The following is an 8,721-nucleotide window of genomic DNA, read 5'->3' as shown; positions in this document are numbered from 1 at the left end:
GTGTGTGTGTATGTATCTATATATGTAATATATTTATATATATATAATCCAAACACACATTACTTTTTTTATATATATATATATTTTTTTTTAATTTTATTTATTTATTTATTTATTTATGGCTGTGTTGGGTCTTCGTTTCTGTGCTAGGGCTTTCTCTAGTTGCGGCAAGTGGGGGCCACTCTTCATCGTGGTGCGCGGGCCTCTCACTATCGCGGCCTCTCTTGTTGCGGAGCACAGGCTCCAGACGCGCAGGCTCAGCAATTGTGGCTCACGGGCCTAGTCGCTCCGCGGCATGTGGGATCTTCCCAGACCAGGGCTCGAACCCGTGTCCCCTGCATTGGCAGGCAGATTCTCAACCACTGCGCCACCAGGGAAGCCCCACATTACTTTTTATCTGAATCATTTGAGAGTAGGTTGCAGACATCATTTTGCTTTACTCCTTAATACTTCACTGTGTATTTCCTAAGAACAAAGATATTCTCTGATGTAACCACAGTATAGTTATCACTGATGAAACGTTGTATACAATATTTTATGTAATTATAGTGCACATTTCAGTTTTGTCAATGGTCCCCAAAATGTCCTTTATTGCATTTTTTTCTCTTCAGTACAGGACCCACGCAGGGCATTTAGTAGTCCCCTTTGATCTGGAACAGTTCCTCAGCCTTTCTCTGTTTTTCATACCGTGGACATTTTTGAAGAGCACAGACCAGTTATTTTATAGACTGTTCCTCAGTTGGGGCCTGCCTGATGTTTCCTCACAGAGTCACATCTCAGCCAAAATACTGTCAAAGTGATCTGTGTCCTTCTCAGAGTATCACATCCAGAAGCACGTGTCTGTCTGCCCCTCACTGCTGATGTCCATTTTCATTACCTAGTCAAGGCATTGTCCAGTTTCTCCACTGCAGAGATACGACTGCCCCTTGCAGCTAATAAACGCTCAGTAGGTAATTACTTTAAGACTATGTAAATATCCTGCTCCTTGTCAGACTTTCTCTCCCATAGATTCAGCATCCATCTTCTCCAAATCAATATTTACTATGATGGATGCAGAGTGGTGATTTTCCAGTTCCACCAGTCCTTCCATATATATCCGTCAACATTACTGTAAGGAAGACCCTCCATTCTCCATTTTTTGTTTGTTTGTTTGTTTGCGCTGCGCCGCTTGCGGGATCTTAGTTCCCCGACCAGGGACCAAACCCGGGCCCTTGACAGTGAAAGTGCTGAGTCCTAACCACTGGACCGCCAGGGAACTCCCCCCTTCTCCCCCCTTTTATATACGTACCTATTTATTATTAAGGTGGTCTCATGGATTTCTACTTTATTCAGTGGGTTATAATCCTTTACTGTCCCCTTAATTTGATGCCCTAATCAGCCCATATTTGGACAGTGGGAGCCCCTTGAAGCTGTCTCCTCTGACCTTTCAGCATTAAACTACACAAAAAGATACACCCTGCAAGGGATGTCTTCTCCCTGATTTATTCCATGCTGTCCACCCCCATCCCCAAACTTATAGGTACCTAACTACATTGTTTTCTGGTTCATCCTTCCTGTGTTTCCTTTTGCAAAAGTGAGGAGATATGTGCATATTTACTTATTTCCCTTTCTTACACAAATGGAAACAGACTGTTTAAACTCTTTTTCACTTTACAGTATGTCCTGGAAACACCCCACACCACCTCACAGAGATCTTCCACATTTTTTTTTTTAATTTTTAAAAAAAATTTTTATTTTTGGCTGGCTGTGTTGGGTCTTCGTTCCTGTGCGAGGGCTTTCTCTAGCTGCGGCAAGCGGGGGCCACTCTTCATCTCAGTGCACGGGCCTCTCACTATCGCGGCCTCTCTTGTTGCGGAGCACAGGCTCCAGACGCGCAGGCTCAGTAGTTGTGGCTCACGGGCCCAGTTGCTCCGCGGCATGTGGGATCTTCCCAGACAAGGGCTCGAACCCATGTCCCCTGCATTGGCAGGCAGATTCTCAACCACTGTGCCACCAGGGAAGCCCCACATTCTTTTTTCTACAGCTACATAGTACTCCATTGTGTGGGTGTATCATCGTTTATTTAGCCAATAGCCTTGATTTGGACACTTGGGTAGTTTCTACTATTTTGTGAGTACGAGTAATGCTGAATATCCTTTTTTTTTTTTAATAAATTTTTTTTATTTTTTATTTATTTACTATTTTTGGCTGTCTTGGGTCTTCGTTGCTGCACGCAGTCTTTCTCTAGTTGTGGCGAGTGGGGGCTACTCTTCGTTGCGGTGCGCGGGCTTCTTGTAGCGGAGCGCAGGCTCTAGAGCGCGTGGGCTTCAGTAGATGTGGCATGCGGGCTCTAGAGCGCAGGCTCAGTAGTTGTGGTGCACGGGCTTAGTTGCTCTGCGGCATGTGGGATCTTCCCGGACCAGGGCTCGAACCCGTGTCCCCTGCATTGGCAGGTGGATTCTTTTTTTTTTTTTTAAACATCTTTATTGAAGTATAATTGCTTTACAATGGTGTGTTAGTTTCTGCTTTATAACAAAGTGAATCAGTTATACATATACATATGTTCCCACATCTCTTCCCTCTTGCATCTCCCTCCCTCCCACCCTCCCCATCCCACCCCTCTAGGTGGTCACAAAGCACCGAGCTGATCTCCCTGTGCTATGCGGCTGCTTCCCACTAGCTATCTATTTTACATTTGGTAGTGTATATATGTCCATGACACTCTCTCACCCTGTCACATCTCACCCCTCGCCCTCCCCATATCCTCAAGTCCATTCTCTAGTAGGTCTGTGTCTTTATTCCCATCTTGCCACTAGGTTCTTCATGACCTTTTTTTTTTTTCCCTTAGATTCCATATATATGTGTTAGCATACTGTATTTGTTTTTCTCTTTCTGACTTACTTCACTCTGTAGGACAGACTCTAACTCCATCCACCTCATTACAAATACCTCCATTTCATTTCTTTTTATGGCTGAGTAATATTCCATTGTATATATGTGCCACATCTTTATCCATTCATCCGATGATGGACACTTAGGTTGCTTCCATGTCCTGGCTGTTGTAAATAGAGCTGCAATGAACATTTTGGTACATGATTCTTTTTGAACTATGGTTTTCTCAGGGTATATGCCCAGTAGTGGGATTGCTGGGTCATATGGTAGTTCTATTTGTAGTTTTTTAAGGAACCTCCATACTGTTCTCCATAGTGGCTGTATCAATTTACATTCCCACCAACAGTGCAAGAGTGTTCCCTTTCCTCCACACCCTCTCCAGCATTTATTGTTTGTAGATTTTTTGATGATGGCCATTCTGACCGGTGTGAGATGATATCTCATTGTAGTTTTGATTTGCATTTCTCTAATGATTAATGATGTTGAGCATTCTTTCATGTGTCTGTTGGCAATCTGTATATCTTCTTTGGAGAAATGTCTATTTAGGTCTTCTGCCCATTTTTGGATTGGGTTGTTCCTTTTTTTGTTATTGAGCTGCATGAGCTGCTTGTAGATCTTGGAGATTAATCCTTTGTCAGTTGCTTCATTTGCAAATATTTTCTCCCATTCTGATGGTTGTCTTTTGGTCTTGTTTATGGTTTCCTTTGCTGTGCAAAAGCTTTTAAGTTTCATTAGGTCCCATTTGTTTGTGTTTTTATTTCCATTTCTCTAGGAGCTGGGTCAAAAAGAATCTTGCTGTGATGTATGTCATAGAGTGTTCTGCCTATGTTTTCCTCTAAGAGTTTGATAGTGTCTGGCCTTACACTTAGGTCTTTAATCCATTTTGAGTTTATTTTTGTGCATGGTGTCAGGGAGTGTTCTAATTTCATACTTTTACATGTATCTGTCCAATTTTTCCAGCATCACTTATTGAAGAGGCTGACTTTTCTCCACTGTATATGCTTGCCTCCTTTATCAAAGATAAGGTGACCATATGTGCGTGGGTTTATCTCTGGGCTTTCTATCCTGTTCCATTGATCTATATTTCTGTTTTTGTGCCAGTAACAAACTGTCTTGATTACTGTAGCTTTGTAATATAGTGTGAAGTCAGGGAGCCTGATTCCCCCAGCTCCATTTTTCGTTCTCAAGATTGCTTTGGCTATTCGGGGTCTTTTGTGTTTCCATACAAATTGTGACATTTCTTGTTCTAGTTCTGTGAAAAATGCCAGTGGTAGTTTGATAGGGATTGCATTGAATCTGTAGATTGCTTTGGGTAGTAGAGTCATTTTCACAATGTTGATTCTTCCAATCCAAGAACATGGTATATCTCTCCATCTATTTGTATCATTTTTAATTTCTTCCATCAGTGTCTTATAATTTTCTGCATACAGGTCTTCTGTCTCCTTAGGTAGGTTTATTCCTAGATATTTTATTCTTTTTATTGCAATGGTAAACGGGAGTGTTTTCTTAATTTCACTTTCAGATTTTTCGTCATTAGTGTATAGAAATGCAAGAGATTTCTGTGCATTAATTTTGTATCCTGCTACTTTACCAAATTCATTGATTAGCTCTAGTAGTTTCCTGGTAGCATCTTTAGGATTCTCTATGTATAGTATCATGTCATCTGCAAACAGTGACAGCTTTACTTCTTCTTTTCCGATTTGGCTTCCTTTTATTTCTTTTTCTTCTCTGATTGCTGTGGCTAACACTTCCAAAACTATGTTGAATAATAGTGGTGAGAGTGGGCAACCTTGTCTTGTTCCTGATCTTAGTGGAAATGGTTTCAGTTTTTCACCATTGAGGACAATGTTGGCTGTGGGTTTGTCATATATGGCCTTTATTATATTGAAGAAAGTTCCCTCTTGCCTACTTTCTGCAGGGCTTTTATCATAAATGGGTGTTGAATTTTGTCGAAAGCTTTCTCTGCATCTATTGAGATGATCATATGGTTTTTCTCCTTCAATTTGTTAATATGGTGTATCACATTGATTGATTTGCGTATATTGAAGAATCCTTGCATTCCTGGGATAAACCCCACTTGATCATGGTGTATGATCCTTTTAATGTGCTGTTGGATTCTGTTTGCTAGTATTTTGTTGAGCATTTTTGCATCTATGTTCATCAGTGATATTGGCCTGTAGTTTTCTTTCTTTGTGACATCTTTGTCTGGTTTTGGTATCAGGGTGATGGTGGCCTCGTAGAATGAGTTTGGGAGTGTTCCTCCCTCTGCAATATTTTGGAAGAGTTTGAGAAGGATAGGTGTTAGCTCTTCTCTAAATGTTTGATAGAATTCGCCTGTGAAGCCATGTGGTCCTGGGCTTTTGTTTGTTGGAAGGTTTTTAATCACAGTTTCAATTTCAGTGCTTGTGATTGGTCTGTTCATATTTTCTATTTCTTCCTGGTTCAGTCTCGGCAGGTTGTGCATTTCTAAGAATCTGTCCATTTCTTCCAGGTTGTCCATTTTATTGGCATAGAGTTGTTTGTAGTAATTTCTCATGATCTTTTGTATTTCTGCAGTGTCAGTGGTTACTTCTCCTTTTTCATTTCTAATTCTATTGATTTGAGTCTTCTCCCTTTTTCTCTTGATGAGTCTGGCTAATGGTTTATCAATTTTGTTTATCTTCTCAAAGAACCAGCTTTTAGTTTCATTGATTTTTGCTATTGTTTCCTTCTTTTCTTTTTCATTTATTTCTGATCTGATCTTTATGATTTCTTTCCTTCTGCTAGCTTTGGGGTTTCTTTGTTCTCCTTTCTCTAATTGCTTCAGGTGCAAGGTTAGGTTGTTTATTCGAGATGTTTCCTGTTTCTTGAGGTAGGCTTGTATTGCTATAAACTTCCCTCTTAGCACTGCTTTTGCTGCGTCCCATAGGTTTTGGGTCATCGTGTCTCCATTGTCATTTGTTTCTAGGTATTTTTTGATTTCCCCTTTGATTTCTTCAGTGATCACTTCGTTATTAAGTAGTGTATTGTTTAGCCTCCATGTGTTTGTATTTTTTACAGATCTTTTCCTGTAATTGATATCTAGTCTCATAGCGTTGTGGTCGGAAAAGATACTTGACACGATTTCAGTTTTCTTAAATTTACCAAGGCTTGATTTGTGACCCAAGATATGATCTATCCTGGAGAATGTTCCATGAGCATTTGAGAAAAATGTGTATTCTGTTGTTTTTGGGTGGAATGTCCTAGAAATATCAATTAAGTCCATCTTGTTTAATGTATCATTTAAAGCTTGTGTTTCCTTATTTATTTTCATTTTGGATGATCTGTCCATTGGTGAAAGTGGGGTGTTAAAGTCCCCTACTATGATTGTGTTGCTGTCGATTTCCCCTTTTATGGCTGTTAGTATTTGCCTTATGTATTGAGGTGCTCCTATGTTGGGTGCATAAATATTTACAATTGTTATACCTTCCTCTTGGATTGATCCCTTGATCATTATATAGTGTCCTTCTTTGTCTCTTGTAATAGTCTTTATTTTAAAATGTATTTTGTCTGATATGAGAATTGCTACTCCAGCTTTCTTTTGATTTCCATTTGCATGGAATATCTTTTTCCATCCCCTCACTTTCAGTCTGTATGTGTCCCTAGGTCTGAAGTGGGTCTCTTGTAGACAGCATATATACGGGTCTTGTTTTTGTATCCATTCAGCCAGTGTGTGTCTTTTGGTGGGAGCATTTAATCCATTTACATTTAAGGTAATTATCGATACGTATGTTCCTATTCCCATTTTCTTAAATGTTTTGGGTTTGTTATTGTAGGTGTTTTCCTTCTCTTGTGTTTCTTGCCTAGAGAAGTTCCTTTAGCATTTGTTGTAAAGCTGGTTTGGTGGTGCTGAACTCTCTCAGCTTTTGCTTGTCTGTAAAGGTTTTAATTTCTCCATCAAATCTGAATGAGATCCTTGCTGGGTAGATTAGTCTTGGTTGTAGGTTTTTCTCCTTCATCACTTTAAGTATATCCTGCCACTCCCTTCTGGCTTGCAGAGTTTCTGCTGAAAGATCAGCTGTTAACCTTATGGGGATTCCCTTGTGTGTTATTTGTTGTTTTTCCCTTGCTGCTTTTAATATGTTTTCTTTATATTTAATTTTTGACAGTTTGATTAATATGTGTCTTGGCGTGTTTCTCCTTGGATTTATCCTGTATGGGACTCTCTGTGCTTCCAGGATTTGACTAACTATTTCCTTTCCCATATTAGGGAAGTTTTCAACTATAATCTCTTCAAATATTTTCTCAGTCCCTTTCTTTTTCTCTTCTTCTGGGACCCCTATAATGCGAATGTTGGTGTGTTTAATGTTGTCCCAGAGGTCTCTGAGACTGTCCTCAGTTCTTTTCATTCTTTTTTCTTTATCCTGCTCTGCAGTAGTTATTTCCACCATTTTATCTTCCAGGTCACTTGTCCTTTCTTCTGCCTCAATTATTCTGCTATTGATCCCTTCTAGAGTATTTTTAATTTCATTTATTGTGTTTTTCATCATTGCTTGGTTCCTCTTTAGTTCTTCTACGTCCTTGTTAAATGTTTCTTGCATTTTGTCTATTCTATTTCCAAGATTTTGGATCATCCTTACTATCATTATTCTGAATTCTTTTTCAGGTAGACTACCTATTTCCTCTTCATTTGTTAGGTCTGGTGTGTTTTGACCCTGCTCCTTCATCTGCTGTGTGTTTTTCTGTCGTCTCATTTTGCTTATCTTACTGTGTTTGGGGTCTCCTTTTCACAGGCTGCAGGTTCGTAGTTCCCGTTGTTTTTGGTATGTGTCCCCAGTGGCTAAGGTTGGTTCAGTGGGTTGTGTAGGCTTCCTGGTGGAGGGAACTAGTGCCTGTGTTCTGGTGGATGAGGCTGGATCTTGTCTTTCTGGTGGGCACGTCCACATCTGGTGGTGTGTTTTGGGGTGTCTGTGGCCTTACTGTGATTTTAGGCAGCCTCTCTGCTAATGGATGGGGCTGTGTTCCTGTCTTGCTAGTTGTTTGGCATAGGGTGTCCATCGCTGTAGCTTGCTGGTCGTTGAGTGAAGCTGGGTCTTGATGTTGAGATGGAGATCTCTGAGAGATTTTCACCGTTTGGTATTACGTGGAGCTGGGAGGTCTCTTGTGGACCAGTGTCCTGAAATTGGCTCTCCCACCTCAGAGAAACAGCCCTGATGCCTGGCTGGAGCACCAAGAGCCTTTCGTCCAGACGGCTCAGAGTAAAAGGGATAAAAAATAGAAAGAAAGAAAGAAAGAGGATATAATATAGTGAAGTAAAATAAAGCTATTATAAAGCAAAGCTATACAGACAAAATCTCACCCAGAAGCATATACATATACACTCACAAAAAAAGGAAAAGGGGAAAAATTAATATATCCTGCTCCCAAAGTCCACCTCCTGAATTTGGGATGATTCGTTGTCTATTCAGTTATTCAACAGATGCAGGCACATCAAGTTGTTTGTGGAGATTTAATCCGCTGCTTCTGAGGCTGCTGGGAGAGATTTCCCCTCCTCGTCTCTGTTCGCACAGCTCCTGGGGATCAGCTTTGGATTTGGACCCGCCTCTGCGTGTAGGTCGCCTGAGGGCGTCTGTTCCCCGCCCAGACAGGACGGGGTTAAAGGAGCAGCTGCTTCGGGGGCTCTGGCTCACTCAGGCCGGGGGGAGGGAGGGGTACGGAGTGCGGGGTGAGCCTGCGGCGGCAGAGGCTGGCGTGACGTTGCACCAGCCCGAGGCGCGCCGTGCGTTCTCCCGGGGAAATTGTCCCCGGATCACAGGAGCCTGGCAGAGGCGGGCTGCACAGGCTCCCGGGAGGGGAGGTGTGGAGAGTGACCTGCGCTCGCACACAGGATTT

The sequence above is a fragment of the Balaenoptera borealis genome, assembly GCF_965194805.1.
Source record: "Balaenoptera borealis genome assembly, chromosome: X".
In the NCBI taxonomy this organism is placed as follows: domain Eukaryota; kingdom Metazoa; phylum Chordata; class Mammalia; order Artiodactyla; family Balaenopteridae; genus Balaenoptera; species Balaenoptera borealis.
This window is presented reverse-complemented; position numbering follows the sequence as displayed.